The sequence below is a fragment of the Meles meles genome, chromosome 12 (genome assembly GCF_922984935.1).
Source record: "Meles meles chromosome 12, mMelMel3.1 paternal haplotype, whole genome shotgun sequence".
NCBI classification, from domain to species: Eukaryota; Metazoa; Chordata; class Mammalia; order Carnivora; family Mustelidae; genus Meles; species Meles meles.
The window spans coordinates 40,646,175-40,662,038 of NC_060077.1; the positions used below are offsets into that span (position 1 = coordinate 40,646,175).

The 15,864-nt window shown below is 45.5% G+C and overlaps 1 protein-coding gene across 1 annotated transcript in view; it reads left to right on the top strand.

Annotated features, from left to right (window-relative positions):
• The first annotated feature begins 381 nt into the window (after positions 1–381).
• The window catches only part of EPB41L3 (erythrocyte membrane protein band 4.1 like 3), a 147,493-nt gene continuing 132,010 nt past the window's right edge, over positions 382–15,864 (top strand). The window contains exon 1 of the mRNA XM_046025328.1: positions 382–526. The gene's annotated coding sequence lies outside the window, so the exon portion shown is untranslated. The remainder of the gene's footprint in view (positions 527–15,864) is intronic.

Below are 15,864 nucleotides of genomic sequence, written 5' to 3' on the forward strand. Positions count from 1 at the left end.
TTCTCTTCCCCTAAAGAAAGAAAACAAAACCATCACTGAAGTCCCTGAGTCAGTAAAATTACTCACCTGACGGCCAGGAGCACCCTCCCCCCACTCCCCTTTACAGGGGTGTCTGGCAGGCCTGAGGAAGGGGACAGAAAGCCTGAGCTGTAATCTAAAGTGAAAATCCAAAGACTAATGCTATTGGCAACTGTCTCAAGGCGTTGTCCCCTTGCCAGATCCTGCGCCAGGATGGAGAAGCCTGTTACAACCTAACTGTCCTGAAGTGCTGCGGTGGCCCCCTCCCCCGCAGCTGGGAGGCGAAGGCTGGACGGGGTTGGCTTTCTCTGCGCCGGCTCTGGGCGTGTGCCCCCGCCGCAGCTCCGCGGAGCCTCCGAGCCGCCTGCAAAGGGGGGCGGGGAGCGGCGGCGAGCAGCCCGCGTCTGCGGCTTCCTCCCCACGCCCGAGCCTCCTGCGCACAGCCGGGAGGACGTAAGCCCGAGCCTAGTCCCCACGCCGCGGCGCGCGGGCTGCCTGCCCAGCCGAGGTAACTTTTCTGGCAGCCGGAGCGGGGGGGATCCTAGGGGGTCTCCGGTTTGCGAGGCGCGGAGGACTAACGGGAGGCCGGGGGTGAGGAGCGCGCTCTGCGCGGCTGACGCGTGGCTCCGGCGCCTCACAGCCGCCCGAACCGCGGGAGCTCCGCGCTGGGCCCGGCCCTGGAACCCGCCCGCCCTCCGCTCGGGACCCCCGCAGGGCCGGGCCAAGCCGGTGCGCTGCGCCCCCCGCCGGGGACGTGCCCGCTCCGCCCGCCGGCCGCGCTGCAGCATCGGCTGGGCCGGCGCGCGGAGCCTGAGCATCGGCCTCCGGCCTGGGGACCTCCCCCGGAGCCCTGGCTGGGAGGGACGGCTCGGTCCCTGCGTCCCTGCAGTGCCAATTTGCCCAAATCCCCTGTTTGGGGCGCCATGTTTTAAGTTACCCCGGGGCTGGGGGCGAGGGCGAGGCGGACTGCGCAGGGAGGGGCGGGGAACCGGGGGCGGCACTGCGGCGCCGCCCGGGGCGGGTGGCCGTCTGGCGGGAGGGGCCCTGCGCCCAGTGCGCTGCGGCTGCGGGGTCGTCCCGGGTGCCTGGCGCGGGCGGGCGCGGCGCAGGGCCGGTAAGGTGCGCTCGGCACAAAGCATCCCCGCTCGGGAGCTGGCCGGCCGCTTTTATGTAACTTGTCTCGTTCCCCCGAACTGGGGCGGCGTCCCCCGGACGGTGGCGGGGGCTGCAGCCCGGTCGCGGAGGGAGGAGGAGGGAGCGTCCTAGAGAGGTGGCTCCTGGCCCGGCACCTGCGGCGTCCCTCGCCCCAGCCTGCGCTCCCTTGGCTCCCCGCACGCGAGCCGGAGCGCGGGGAGGCCGAGGGGCCGGGAGCCTCACTGCTCACCTGGCGCCCGCGGGGCTGCGAGCTGCCTCGGGAGGTGTCTGCGAGGGCGGCTTTGCGGCGCGTGGGGGGTGGGGAGGCCCGGGCATCGGACGGCGGGAGTCGTGGTCTCGGCCAATTCCATGCGGGTGTTTCGCAGCTCCTGCCGTGGGGGCTCGCTTTCTCGGCGTTCCCCTCTCATCTCGCCCTACTTCTTCCCCTCCCCCTTTCCCCTCTCCCCTCCAACCCCCGCCAAGTTCATGGCTTCTGCAATGCGGTGGGTGTGGTTACCTAGTAAATTGTAACTGGTCCCTTGCAAGTGGGAACAGTCTTTCCTTTTGGGGTTTTATATTTACGGATCCAAAGTTTTCTAGGGTTTTCTCCTCCAGTTGCAGTCCAGGGTTAAAGTTGGAAAGAGATTGTTGGAGAACAGACAGAATGATAAAGAAAACATGTGGTATTAATTACGTGTGGAGGCTGGGCTGGGAAATCCTGAGAGGGCCAGGCACTCCTGCTAATGCAGTGCTTCCATTACGTGTGGAAGTTGATGGTTCAGTATTTTTACATTAGACTTGCAGTCCTGTACAATTGCTTTTGCAGATATCCTGCCTGACCTTTTTGGGGGGCCCATTTTAGCCTCCCAGAGGCGCCAGGTGTCCTGGAGTTTCCCTTGATAGCATGAACGTTAGCAGAAGAGTCACGCACTAGTGCTGAAAACATTCTTTTGGAGGGTTTTACTCTGATATTTGAAGCCTCCAGGAATCCAAAATTCTAAAATTCCACGTCTATCTGGGAACCCTGGACCCAGCACCAATTACTGCAAATTAAGCCAAAAAAGCCCCATTATGAAAGGGGAGCACATCAAGCTTGAGTAAACTCCAGGGAATGGAGAGGCAATTTATATCTTGGCTCTCACAGGGTTTTTTAAAAACGCATCTTAATTTTGGTTTCAAACTTTTAAAACTTTAGTTGGAGTAACAAAGTTGTGAGAGGAAATAAATTCTAGACTGAGAAGCAGTAACTTTGATTTGTTAATTTCACAAGGCACTGATGAAAATCTCTGAATACTGTCTTATTTACATTATAATTTAGAAAATTATAGTAGTTTAGAAAAGCAAACTATATCCAAGGCATAAGGTACTGCATAAAGTTCAGCTAGCTAATCCATTTCAGGCAAATACTTTTTTGCAAAAAGAACATGTTTTGTGAGTGATTTATCAGTAATAAAAAGAGTAGCCACGTTATTTAATTTGTAAACACCTTTTAGATGAAGGATCCAGAAGAGACAGGTCAAAGGTCAGTGTCTCCGCTGAGTATTTACATTTAATTTTCAAGTCATTTCTTCTGCATGAATGGGATTTAGATTAGAGGCAGTTTTTGCCAGTTCTTGTACAAGGTTTGGACTTTGGCCAACTTTGAATTGTGTTGAAATAGGAGAGCAGGGATTTTTTTTTTTTTTTTTTTTTTTTAAACTTGATTAGAAACTACATTGGTTTTTTAGAACCCTTTGGTCAAATGCATAAAGGGGCTGCCCAGATACAACACAAGCAACTCTTCATTCACTAAGAGATGTGAGATTGTCACGAGTTGGTGAATATTTTCTGCATTTACTCGATGTTGGATTAAATGTGGCAGGAACTTTTTGTCCAGAATATGGTCTTACATATTGTCGTATACATGTTCATCTTTTAAGTTAGCGTTTTAAAACAAAGTCTTAAAATTCACAAATGAGAATTTGTGTCCTCTTCTGTGACATAGAACATCATTCAGGAGTAAGCTGAAAAATACACATTTGAGAGAGAGAGTGAAGTTGTGAGAATTGAGCTATAATGAAGAGAGAGGTTACTTATTTACTTGACTGCCCTGAACATCTTTGGTTCCCATAGCGTCTTACAAGCATCCAGCCACAGTTCTGCCCTGAGTGTCAGCTTTATTATGGGATATAGACTTACTATTGAAAACCATGAATCAAATTCATCTTTAGCACCACTTCATTTAGATAGATCTTTAGTGGTGCAATTGCTGCATCTCTTTCTTTCAAAAGGTTTGCTGGCTGCTAATTTGTTGGGAATTCGTCAGGCACTCTTGGAGGGTTCTGCTGTCATTTGATTTCCCTTGGCAGCAAAGAATTGTGTGCTCAGAGGCAAGGACTGGAGCAGTGAAGTCATTACCCTGCCTGGTGTTGTGACATCACTATGGCTCAAAGGAAACAAGGGTGGGGCAGGCAAAAACAGACGGTCTGAAGCATCTTGCTGGCTTGAACTTTGCTTGATAAATGAACAAGACTCTCCTTTCTCAAGTTCAACTGCACCATAAGGTATTGTTTGGAGGATGGGAAGGTAGATGTGAATTCAAGGCTGCGTAGGAAAGTGTGTTTCATAGATGAAGGAAGAAGGTTTTTTAATGAAATAGTAGAAATCATTGAATTTCCTTTTTATTGGGGAAAACAGTATATGGAATCTTAAAAAGGACCATTTAAACAATTATCCAGAGAGCAAGAATAATGAGTTTATATTTTTGTTTATGCCCAGAGCCAATTTTTTTTTTTTTTTTACTATTCTTTGCACTGAAATAGCATTCTTGCTAAATTCTTGGTTTAGATAATTAATACTGTCTTTTAAAAGTATGTGTTGTCTATAAAGATAGTGTGTTTTCTGGGTAAGCAGTGTCTTTTCTGATTTATTTTTGAGTGATGTGATTGCAATTGGCAATTGGCAATGGGCAATGATGGAAGAAGCTGGAGATCTCATAAGTTTACAAGATACCTGCAGTGGTTTGGGGTAATTGATTTCTTTCCACTTACACTGTTTCACAAATCATTTTATATTTTAGCATTTTAATCCTAACTTTTAGATTTCTAGCACACAGATGATCACAGACATGTTTCACCCAAATTAGTATTGAATAAATTATAAAAGGAAGTCTGATATTCTGAAACTGTAAAGTACATTTCATGTTTTGATTTCTGCATGTAATGTGACATGAGCATGAAGAAGTGATGGCTCATAGGATAGTTGCAGATCTTCATTGTCTTTTCTGTACTTCCTCGGTCAAGATGACTTGTCGTTTTTTTCATGTGAGTGTATTATGCATGTAGAGGAGCTGGGCAGTTCTTCACTGTGTAGCTATTCCAGAACAATTTCCAAAGCAAGGGGGGGGGGGGGATGGGAAGAATGACACAAGTAGAGAAGTTGAAATTAGATACCAGAATTGCAGATCACTTGGTGGAAATGTCTTTAGTATTACATTTTTAGACCTTGCGGTGATTGGTTAAATTGCACACTTTAGAATTGTAAGCTTCTATTAGCACCAAACCTCTAATTCTTTTGTAATTTGCAGTATAGAGAAAAAGCTGACAACTTAATTTTTAGATTGCTGACACATTGATACATTGTTCTTATAGCCCTTCCTTACAAACTTAAAAAAAGAGGAAAAAAAAAAAGGCAGCAGAAAGGTCTGTACTGGACCTAGGAAACAAAAGCAATATTTAACCTGCTTCGTGTATTTATTTTTCTCTCTAGTTTTGCTGAGTGAGTGAGTGCATGATGTGAGTAGGAACTTATTTTTCTTGGAGTTTCATCCCCAAACCAGTGCAGGTCTAAACACTTATAGCACTGAGTAAATATTTATGGACTTGAATGAAAAATGAGGCCATTTGTGACTTATGCTTCGCTACAAAAAAAATATTTGAGAAGGCTTCAAAGGCCCTGCTGCTTTATTTAAAAATGCGAGTTACTGAACCCATGTCTGCAGTCATTATTTTTGATGGCATGATCCCCTTCATAACAAGCTTGCTGTTCTGCACATAGCTTGAATGAGGTAGGTTCTGGGGGTTTTGCTATATGAGAAGAAAATACTGCAGGTACCTAGAGAAACACGAATGGCTTCTTCAGGGGAAGATCTGCAGGAGGCCTGCTTCCTTTCCTGCCAGCTCTAATTGATGTCATGGAGGACATCAGCAGAGAAGGAATTCTCAGAAGATGAGGAAAGGGATGGAACTGGTGTGTGACAAAAGCTGAAAATGGATTAGGGCTGGATGATGATACCCATTCTGACATCGGACTGCGAAAAGAAAAACTGTTTTCTGTTGTAGATCTCTCCTCTTTGGTCATTTTTGTACGTAGCGTTTACATTCTCAAACAGTGAGTTTCTTTCTCCGTGTCTTTCTGTAAGCCCCAGATGTCATCATGTCTACAACAGACTTTTATTTTCGCATTTTAACATGTCTGAATTTGGGCTAGGAATTACAGTTGCTCTCAACCATGTGGCAGAGAGAAAGCAGGCAACTGATTTCACTGATTGGAGCATGCATCCAGAATTGGAGATTGGATGTCACCTGACCAGAAGAAAACCTTGGAGTAGTAACGGGCACCAGTAGGAAATGGTGCCTCACTGATAGAGATTCACGGGGGATGGCATTGTGGGAAAGCAGGGACAGCGAAAACGGAGTTGGTCTGCAATTCAAAGGAGTCGGAGTCTGACTGAGTAAAGAATTTTTAGGAATACCTTGGCCAAATTATTTTGTTTCTGTGTATTTATTTATGCGTAGAATACCTAAATAAATCTAAGAGTTCTTTAAATAACTAGAAAAGAGAAATTCTGGTGTATGAGTCATTCCTTGATTGGCAGAGTGCTGTGTCTCTTACAATGAATGGTGCCATGAATTTCATGGAATATGGTTTGTCACTTGGATGTGCAAATTTTTTATAAAAAATGCTATATAATCAGTGCTTATTTACATGGCTCATTCTATGTATTAGTAATTTTTTAAGATTTTAAAAATTTTATTTAAAGAGATAAAGTGCACATGTTCTTGGAGAGGGGCAGAAGCAGAGGGAGGGAGAGCATCCTTTTTTTTTTTTTAATTATTTTTTTCAGCATAACAGTATTCATTGTTTTTGCACAACACCCAGTGCTCCATGCAATACGTGCCCTCCCTATTACCCAGCACCTGGTTCCCCCAACCTCCCACCCCTGCCCCTTCAAAACCCTCAGGTTGTTTTTCAGAGTCCATAGTCTCTTACGGTTCGGGGGGGGGGGAGAGCATCTTAAACAGACTCCCCGCTGAGTGAGGGGCTTGATCTCACTACCCTGAGAGCATGATCTGAGCTGAAATCAAGAGTCACTTAACCAACTGTGCCCCCCAGGTGCCCCAGTAATTATGTTTCATTATGTGCTTTGCTTTATGGGACACATCTATTGAATGGTCTTCATATTCTAGTTTGGTCCTTGGAATATGGCTGGGCTTTGAGATGAGTCCTGGTAGGACACTCCAGAAGTCAACAGGTCTAAATTTAGGTGAAATGTAGCATTTACGCTAGGGAGCAGTAGGAGATGAGTTGAAGGAGAACGTGTGGGGCCTGCTCGTGGAAGGTTTTGGATAGGAGACAAAAGGATATTTTGGACTTTACTAGATACAGTAGGGAGCCAATGAAGGTAATTGAGTAGGGAAGAAGAGTGTTTTTATGGTGATCCATGTAGGTTGTATTGGAAGAATAGGAGTCTGGAGATAGATGACCTTTTGTTAATGGCCTAATCCAGAATTTTTCAGAAATTGATTGTGATGACAACTCCATATATTTTTCGTGGTCACATCCAGTCGGAGGTTAGTTGTTTTGGGGGCTGTATAGAGTGGAAGATTAGATATATGGAAGATGGGAAGATTTTCATGCTGCTTATTTATTCTTCCCATTAAAATACCTTTGTTAATTTAGATATTAAAAATATTGCATGCTGACTTCAAAATATGCTCTAGAGGCACGTGGGTGGCTGAGTTGGTTCAGTGTCCAACTCTTGATTTCAGCTCAGGTCATGATCTTCAGGGTCATGAGACTGAACCCAGTGTTGTGCTCCCCACTGGACATGGAGCCTGCTTAAGATTCTTTCTCTCCTTTTCCTTCTGCCCCTCCCTACCCCCTCTAAAAACATAATAATAAAATTAAGTAAGATATATTCTAAAATACTGAAAAACAAAAAGGAGAAATCCCCCCCCCCAAGACAGCTGCTGTTAATATTTTTGGCAAACATCCTTCCAAAGCTATCTCTTGGAATGTCTGATATACCATAGTGGGAATCAGCCTTGTGTTGGGCTCCCTGTCTCGCTATTTAATCGTTCTGTGACCTGGGTCAACTCTCAACTTCCTTGACTCTGTTTTCTAATTTCTCAAATGGTCATAACACTCCCGTCTTAAGTGCTACAATACATTCAGAGCACTAAACATAGTACCCGATGTATCATAAGTGCCTACTAAATACCAGTAGCTTTATTTTGTGTATGTACAGACTCAGGCACTTGTTTTACAAGAACAGATTTCTAGCTTAAACATTATATGTAACCATTTTCTTTTTTATGTAACAGTATATCCTGGGAAGCTTTCTCATGTATACAAATCTGTATCTCTATCATTATTTTTAATGGGAAATAAATATTTTCTCTGGGTCCTATACAACACTAGCGAAGGATCATTACCTTAACGATGGTGATTATTTGAAATCTTGTCGTCCAGCCCCTCCTCCTCCTGCTATTTGCTGCCTGTACTTTTTGTCATTGTCTTGTAGCACACACATCAGGGGTCTGTGGTGAAACAGGACATTAAACAAAATTAAAATTGTTAATGGCATTTGTGTGTATCTCAGTGTCGTGTGTGTGTGTTTGTGTGTGTGTGTGTGTGTGTGTGTTTTAGTCCTGATAAACTAAAACAAACAAGCTTTAGCCATATATATTTTTTAAAGATTTTATTTATTATTTGACAGAGAGAGACACAGCGAGAGAGGGAACACAAGCAGCGGGAGTGGGAGAGGGAGAAGCAGGCTTCTCGCTGAGCAGGAGCCCAATGTGGGAGCCTGATCTAAGGACCCTGGGACTGGGACCAGAGCTGAAGGCAGACACCCAACAACTGAGCCACCCAGGCACCCTGTTTTTTGATTTCTTAATTCAAACTGTGACAAGAGTCTATTCACAGACAGATGACCTTCCCTGACACAGCCTAACCTTGAAGTCCCAGGTACCAACTGTCTCCCCTAGTGCATCCCAGCATCCCCCAGCAGGCAGCAGACACCTGGGCCTATAACTAAACTGGACTCTGAATTCAGAGTCAAAACACTGAAGGGTCTGGGATAGTTTAGGAGGTATGGAGGCATGGGGCTTCCAGGGCAAAGAAAACAAACAAACAAAAGCCTGCCCTGGGTCTTGAACCTTGCCTTTGTCTTCAGCAGTAGAGGGTTAGTGAATGTTGGACTCCATTCACAGATTTCATGCAGATTCTCCATGGATATGGGCCACTCTGTTGTGTTAGAGACAAGCCCATGGTTTTGACTGTTAATTTTACTTGACATCCCTGTTGTTTTCCTACATTCAGATGGCTGAGGAAAATAGTGGTATGATCCCAAGATGGCGCTAACTGGCGTGGTGGACCTACGCTTCTGCTAGGTCGCCATGACGAAGCTTGAGCCCAAGGGTGGACCGGGGAGTTGCTTGCTTTTATGTAATTTGTATCTAGAGTTACATCATGGAGATGCAGTGTTTGGTGATTTCATTTGAGAGAATTCTTGATCTTTGTCTACTCTATGCCATTATTTTGTGCTATAGGTGGTGACTTTTATTAACTTGAGCTTAAACTGAATACTGTTAGTGGACAAAGTATGGGGTTGGAAAAGGTATAGAAGTTGACCAATTTGCTCGAGACATTGGGAAAGTTCTTCCCCTTAAAGCCTGAAATCTAGATAGCAGTAATTCATGAGGAATAAAGAAGAAAGAGTGAGTTAGAGTGGATATGGATTGAAACATCTGCTCCCCTTCAGCTAGGTAACTTGGGGCAGGTTGCTCCATTTTTCTGGGCAAGGTCCTCCAGCTGTGCAGTGACAATGACGGTGCCAACAGGAAGGTTGAAATGAGACCTATATATCTGAAGACCTCTAGAGCCATGTGTAATGACAGTAGGCACATGGTAAATATTTTCGCAATTAAGCTACTTTGTTATTTGCGTACGTTGCTTGTTCCTAGAGACCTGTTAGGAATTGTGAGATTGCAAAAATAAATCCCCCTGGAGAGTATGGAATTGTGGGACATTCCATAACAAACTCCATAATCCAAAAGATGACCCTCAATGAAAATAATAGAATTTTGTCAAATTTGAAACTCCAAATGACAGTAGTAGAGGTTTGCAAAGAATTAGTCACAGTGGTTTTCACATCTTCTTGTGCAGTGGAATTACCTGGGGAATTTGCTAAAAAGCAATTCTAGGGACCCATCCATAGTTCTCACTTAATAGGTCTGGAGCTAGGTCCAGGCATTTGTATGTGAACAGGTATGTAAGTGGATTCTGGGCCACATTTTGAGATAGCTGTTTCAAGGAATCTTGTCTCAACAACTTCTTAGTTTACTGGTTACTGTCTGGTAAATACGTAATCTGGGAAGATACTACAGTGTCAATAAATAGCACTAATATTTGAGAGAGTGCTCAGCATAAAGAGCCTTGCCTGGTTTCACTATGGCTGGTCATCACTTAATCCCTTTTGTGGTCCTTCTAGGAAATTAAGTAAAATTTAAAAGATTAAGGAAGTTGGATTAAAGGTTAGTTTTCTTATCTGTGAAATAGGGATTATGGTAATTATGTAGCGTAATGGTCAGGAGTATTAAATTAGTAAGTGAAAGGGGCTCTTGGTTTTCGGCTTAGGTTGTAGTGGGGGGGGGGGGGCTGTCATGGGATTGCGCCCTGTGCATGTTGCTGGGGATTCTCTCTCCCTCTTCCTTTGCCCCTTTTCCGCCCGCCCCCCACCCATGTATGCTCTAAGCAAGCAAGCAAATAAATAAATACAATAATCTTTTAACAAATGAGTAAGTGAAATTACGTGGCTCAGTATGCCTTCAGTTGGGGCTAGTTTTCTCTATGATAATACACAAATGGAGTATAATCAGCAAAGAGGAAATGTCTCTATGAGTAAAGGTGTTTTTGCTGATCAAAATCATACTGAGCTATTTGGGTTTTACAGATAACTCTTAAGTTGTTAGGACATTCTTACCTAGGCAAAAATGAAAATGACTAAAACCTTTGTTTTCTCTGCAGATGTTAGGATTCTTAGTGATACTATGTAAATGGTAAATGTCCACATTACATGATGATGTATAGTAATTAGCTTTAGTTTCTCTATTCTCTTATCCAAAAAGGACACATTTCTCACTTTTCTATGGAGAGAGACAAAAAACAAAAGTCACTTGTATTTCATCCTAGCATTACATCAATTTCTTGGGGTCTGAAGATGAATTCCGGAAGGAGCTTCCACACCTTGGAGTTGTAGCCGCAGGGCCACTCGCAGGTCTGAAGCAGCTTTCCTGGTCACACAGCTCCCGGTACAGGGAGAGTGCAAGTAGGGATGAAGATGTCCTCAGACACTTTTCTCCCTCTCAGGGCAGTGTCTCTAGGTGTCACCAGACCTACATCTTGGAAGCACCTGCCCGAGTGCCTCAACATTTGGACAATAGATGTAAAGAGTAAAAGAGGGAATATACAAATATTAGTAGATTAAATTTCATAAACTCTTTTTCTACTTAATTTTCAGCCAACTGTTCCCCTGAAACATGGATTGGTTTCATCTGTTTACCATTATACCTGTTATTTCTCCCTGTTCTTATTTAAGAGTTGGATTTCAACCTGGTGATCTCCTTGCCTGCAACTTCTGACTAGAATTATAAATGACCTTATGCGGTCTTCCTAGTGTCCGGAGGAGCCCGTGTTGCCAGTCACAGCAAAGATATCCCCTGAACTCATGTCTACACCCTGCACCTGGCTGGCTTCCACCCTCTCTGTCTCAGTGAACGTTTTACTCTCCCCGATGATGGGTCCCGGTCTTCTCCACCCAGGCCAGCTTCAGTCCCAACTACCTCTTCTCCACACGACTCTGAGTCAAGTGTCTGTCATCCTAAAGAAAGAAGCAAAACAGACCAACCCCGTCTTTTGATTCCACTTCCTCTTCAAGTTTGCCGGTGCCCATGTTTCTTCCTGGCTCCTTAGCTCTGAGTCAGGCTTCTTTGAAATTATGATTTGTCCAAGCAGGATGCTCATTTGGCAACAGCGATGGTTAATTTTAAAAGATTCACTAATGGATACCAAAATGCACGTTTAGACTGTAAAGACCGATGACATGAACCAAAGCTTGGCACTTGGAGCCTTTGTAAGGTTTGGTTCCTCTGTTCATTCCTTTACTCGTTCATTTGTTTATTCCACAAATACTTCTGGAAGGCTCCTCGTGAACCTGGTACTTGCTTGGTGCTAGGATGGCAGCAGTGAACAGGAGAAGCCAGACCCCTCTGCTTTCCTCTTCGCCCTGTGGTTTAAGCAGGGGGACAGGCAATAAGCAAATAAATGTGATTTCCGAGGGAGATGAGTGCTCTGAAGCAGGACCAGATGACAGTGACCATGTGTGTGGAGGGTTGCTTTAGATACTGCCATTTGGGGACTTTTAACATTTTACCAGGTCCTCCTCCTTTGTACTCCTTCTCTTTAGCTGTGGTGCTAATTCTCCATTGTAAGTGGTCTGGGGCAGGGACACCATCTGTAATCATTGCGTGTATGTGGGCCTGGTACAGTGCCTCAAGGATCCCGTGTCACTGCTGAATAAGCAACTTTTCCTCTTGTCCCCCCTTTTCCTGTGCCTTACCTTTCTTGTGATACTGCTTTGACTTTGAATACACCTTCTTTGTTACGTAAGCTTAGTTTCTCCCACTGTTGTGTTTGGATGTGGACTGTGAAACTTAGGACACTTGTGACTTAGGTTTGGATTTGTAATTTCCATAACCTTTTTCTTAAAGAATGCTCCCCAAAGTGTAAAAGCTTTAGCACTGACAAAACCTACATCTGCCCCCGAGCCTGCTCCATTTTCAGCTGCCCCTTTTCTGAGGTCTGATTGTGAGTCTAGTTAACCAGAATCCAGAACCTTGACTGGGTCCCAACCCATTCCCATTCTTCTGAAGGATCTCACAGGTGTACCTGACAGACATGCCCGAAGACTTGTGTTTATTTGCAACTTGGCTGAAAGAAGTCACCGAGCCGTGGGCCACCTGGGTAGCTCAGTTGGCTGGGCGTCTGCCTTTGGCTGTGGTCATGATTCCAGGGTCCTGGGACTGAGCCCCACATCGGGGCTCAATGGGGTTCAGTGGGGAGCCTGCTTCTTCCTCTCCGTCTGCTGTTCTCCTTGCTTGTGCTCTGTCTGTGTCAAATAAATAAATAAAATTCTTAAAAAAAATTTATAAAATTAAAAAAAAAGCCACCGAGCCTCTCTGAGGGAGAGATCTAAATTTGCAGAGCAACCCCCATCTTCTTCCTGTAGAATTCTTGTGATGACCAAGTGTGTGATTGATGGGAAAGCTCTAGTCGAGTTGTAAAGTTGCACACAATGATCGGCATTTGTAGGGAGTTAATATGGCAGACGTCGGGGAAGGGAGCGTGTTTGACTTCTTTCGTGCTCCACGCCCCAGTTCTATGCCCCCATTTGTTTTCCTCACAGTGGAGTGTATCTTGAGGACTTACCAAGTGTCAGCAATACGCAGCCACCAACAGTCAAGTGGTGAACAAAATGATCACCAGTGCCCACTCTCCAGGGGCTCCGTGTGTCATGTGGGGCACAGAGTTATGGGATTACCTGCTTGGCGGTGACAATCCGTCAGGACTGGAAGAGCCATGGGAGGTTGGGACAGCGAAGAGACACAGGAGGCTCTCCTACCTGGACTGGGGGGTGTGGTCCTGGAAGGAGAGGGCAGATGTCAGACCTAAGACCTGAACAGTGACCTAGCGTCAGCACAGGACAGAACAGGGGAGGGCCTGACAGGGTCTAGGGTAGGCTACTGGGAACGTTTGAGGTGACTGGCCCCCTTATACAAAGGCTGAGAGGAACGAGAGAGCTAAGTCACTTGGAGAACTTGAAGGAAACTGCATCTGGCTAAGAAGCAAGATGGGACCCAGGGACAGTGGGGAGAAGACGAGACGAGCCTTGAAGACCGCTGGGTCAGAGCTCAGGGCCCCATGTTTTATGTCGCCTTGAGGAGATGCAGAGGCAAGGAGGAGTTTTGCCCTGTTGGCGCATGTGGTCAAATGTGATTTTCAGAACCGTTACTTTGGCTCTTGAAGTAATCTAGGGAATTTCCTTGTCAAGAGACAGTCTATCAATTGTAGTTAAAATGACTGGTTTTGAGTCATTTGTTTGAGTGAATGAATCAATCCGTAAGCTTATTAGTAAGTCTTGACTCCACAGCCATCTAGATTTATAACTTTGGGAAATACTTAACCTTCAAAATTTCACTTCCTTTTTCTATAAACTAAAAATAATCACACTCCACAATAAATCAGTCCTTCCAGCAGGCCTGTGCACCAGTCCTTTGCACATAGTAACTGTCCATGGAGGATTTCAGGGTAGTTTGGAAGTGGAGGTGGAGGGAAATGAATCATTGGGGAAATGTTTAGGGGATGGAGTTGCGAGATTTGCTGATGTGTTGGGTTTGGTAGGTAGGGGAGAGGGGAGTAGCCTCACTTACTGCCCCTGAGGTTATGTCTTCTGGGGGAGGCCTGGGTTGAGGGTGGGGTTGGTGACAGGGACACAGACATCAGGAGTTGGGCCCAAGGGTCCTACGGGACATCCAAGGAGAGATGTCCAGGAGGCTTTACCCAGGGTTTAGCCAGCCAAAGAGGTCCAGCTTCAGGGCTGAGAGACCGACTCATTACAGTACAAAGGGCATTAAAGCTGGGGAAGATGTGGTCCTAGAGAGAGGACGTTGGGGAAATGTGTTTCAGGAAGGAGCAGTCTCTGGGCCCCTCAAGTTCCCAGAGGATACCGTCCCTGAGACAGCTTTGGGTTTAGCTGCCTCCAGGCCTGGCCAGCTCTCAGTAAGGAGCTCAGAGAGGTGCTCCTTCCTTGACATGCCCAGTGGTCCTTCCAGTTCCCAGCTGTCCTCTCTCCCCCAGGCCGGGGCATCCTGAGGGAGGCGAAAACTGCAGGAGGTTAAGGAGGAGAGGAAGGTAAGGGACTAGAAGTAGTGCATGTATGTGCATGCCTGGGATACCAGGACGCTCATAGAGAGGCTGAGAGCATGGGTGGTGAGGTATGAAATGCAGTAGGAATTTCTATCTGCAGCGTTTTATTTTTTTTAGGAAGTATATTGAGAAGCAAAGGTGACATTGCTAAAAATACCCACCGCTATGTAGAGAAGGGGCTGTATTTAAAATTGTGACAGGCAGCTTAGTTTAAAGCACTAAGCATAGACTTGCATTTTCTTTCACACAGCCCTCTTCTGGAGACTGTAAAAGGTTCTAATGGGTACTTACAGAGTGCCAGAAACGTGATGACAGCTTTTTTCGTTCCCTTAATTTGCTCCCTTTCTCCTTATGATAACAAATGATTCCACCAGGGATAAAATATTCTTGCTCATAACTGAACAGAAACGCTGGAGCCGGCTCGTCTGTCACTCAAAGGTAAATGTCAAGATGACCCCCAGATGGTTAAGAAAGTGGAGGATGCTAAGATAGGTTTGAGGAGATGGGACCTGGGGAGGGAGACCAACCATGAGAGACTCTTGGTCTCAGGAAACAAGCTGAGGGTTGCTGGAGGGGAGATGGGTTGGCGAGATGAGGTGGCTGGGGGATGGACATTGGAGAGGGTATGTGCTATGGTGAGTGCTGTGAACTGTGTAAGACTGATGATTCACAGACCTATACCCCTAAGTAAATAATACATTGTATGTTAATTTAAAAATTAATTAATTAAAGAAAGAATAGTGTAAAACATTTCTGATACACAAAGAGGTTGAGCCACAGTGTGGTGATCTATAAGATCTATAAGATAAGGTCCCGCCGAAGAAATCAAACATTAGTGCTGTCTGTCCTCAAACTCCCCTCCACAGTGATGCCTCCCTCCTTCCCTCCGGTGAGCAGCCGCCCTTCTGTATTTGTGTTTCTCATCATGAGAACAATTCTGTATTCTTTTCCTTGTTACTGTTTATCGTATCACTAACTTTCTGCGGTCTTGTTTTTGAGGTTTAAAAACTGTTACATGATATGCTGTGTATATCCTTCTGCAGCCCTTTTCATTTGGCATGAAGTTAGTGTTCATGTACAATGTAGGATCTGTAGGATTCCATGGCGTACTTCTTTTTTTTTTTTTAAAGATTTTATTTATTTATTTGACAGATAGAGATCACAAGTAGGGAGAGAGGCAGGCAGAGAGAGAGAGAGAGAGAGAGAGGAGGAAGCAGGCTCCCTGCCAAGCAGAGAGCCCGATGCGGGACTCGATCCCAGGACCCTGAGATCATGACCTGAGCTGAAGGCAGCAACTTAAACCACTGAGCCACCCAGGCGCCCCCCATGGCGTACTTCTTGTTAGGGAAGACAAGTCGCTTTGCCCAGGTTCCTGGCTTCTTTACTCCTCCTTGAACAGGCTTGTTCTTCCACCTCAGAGATGCTGTCGCCTCAGCCCAGAACGTTCTCCACCAGCATATTTAC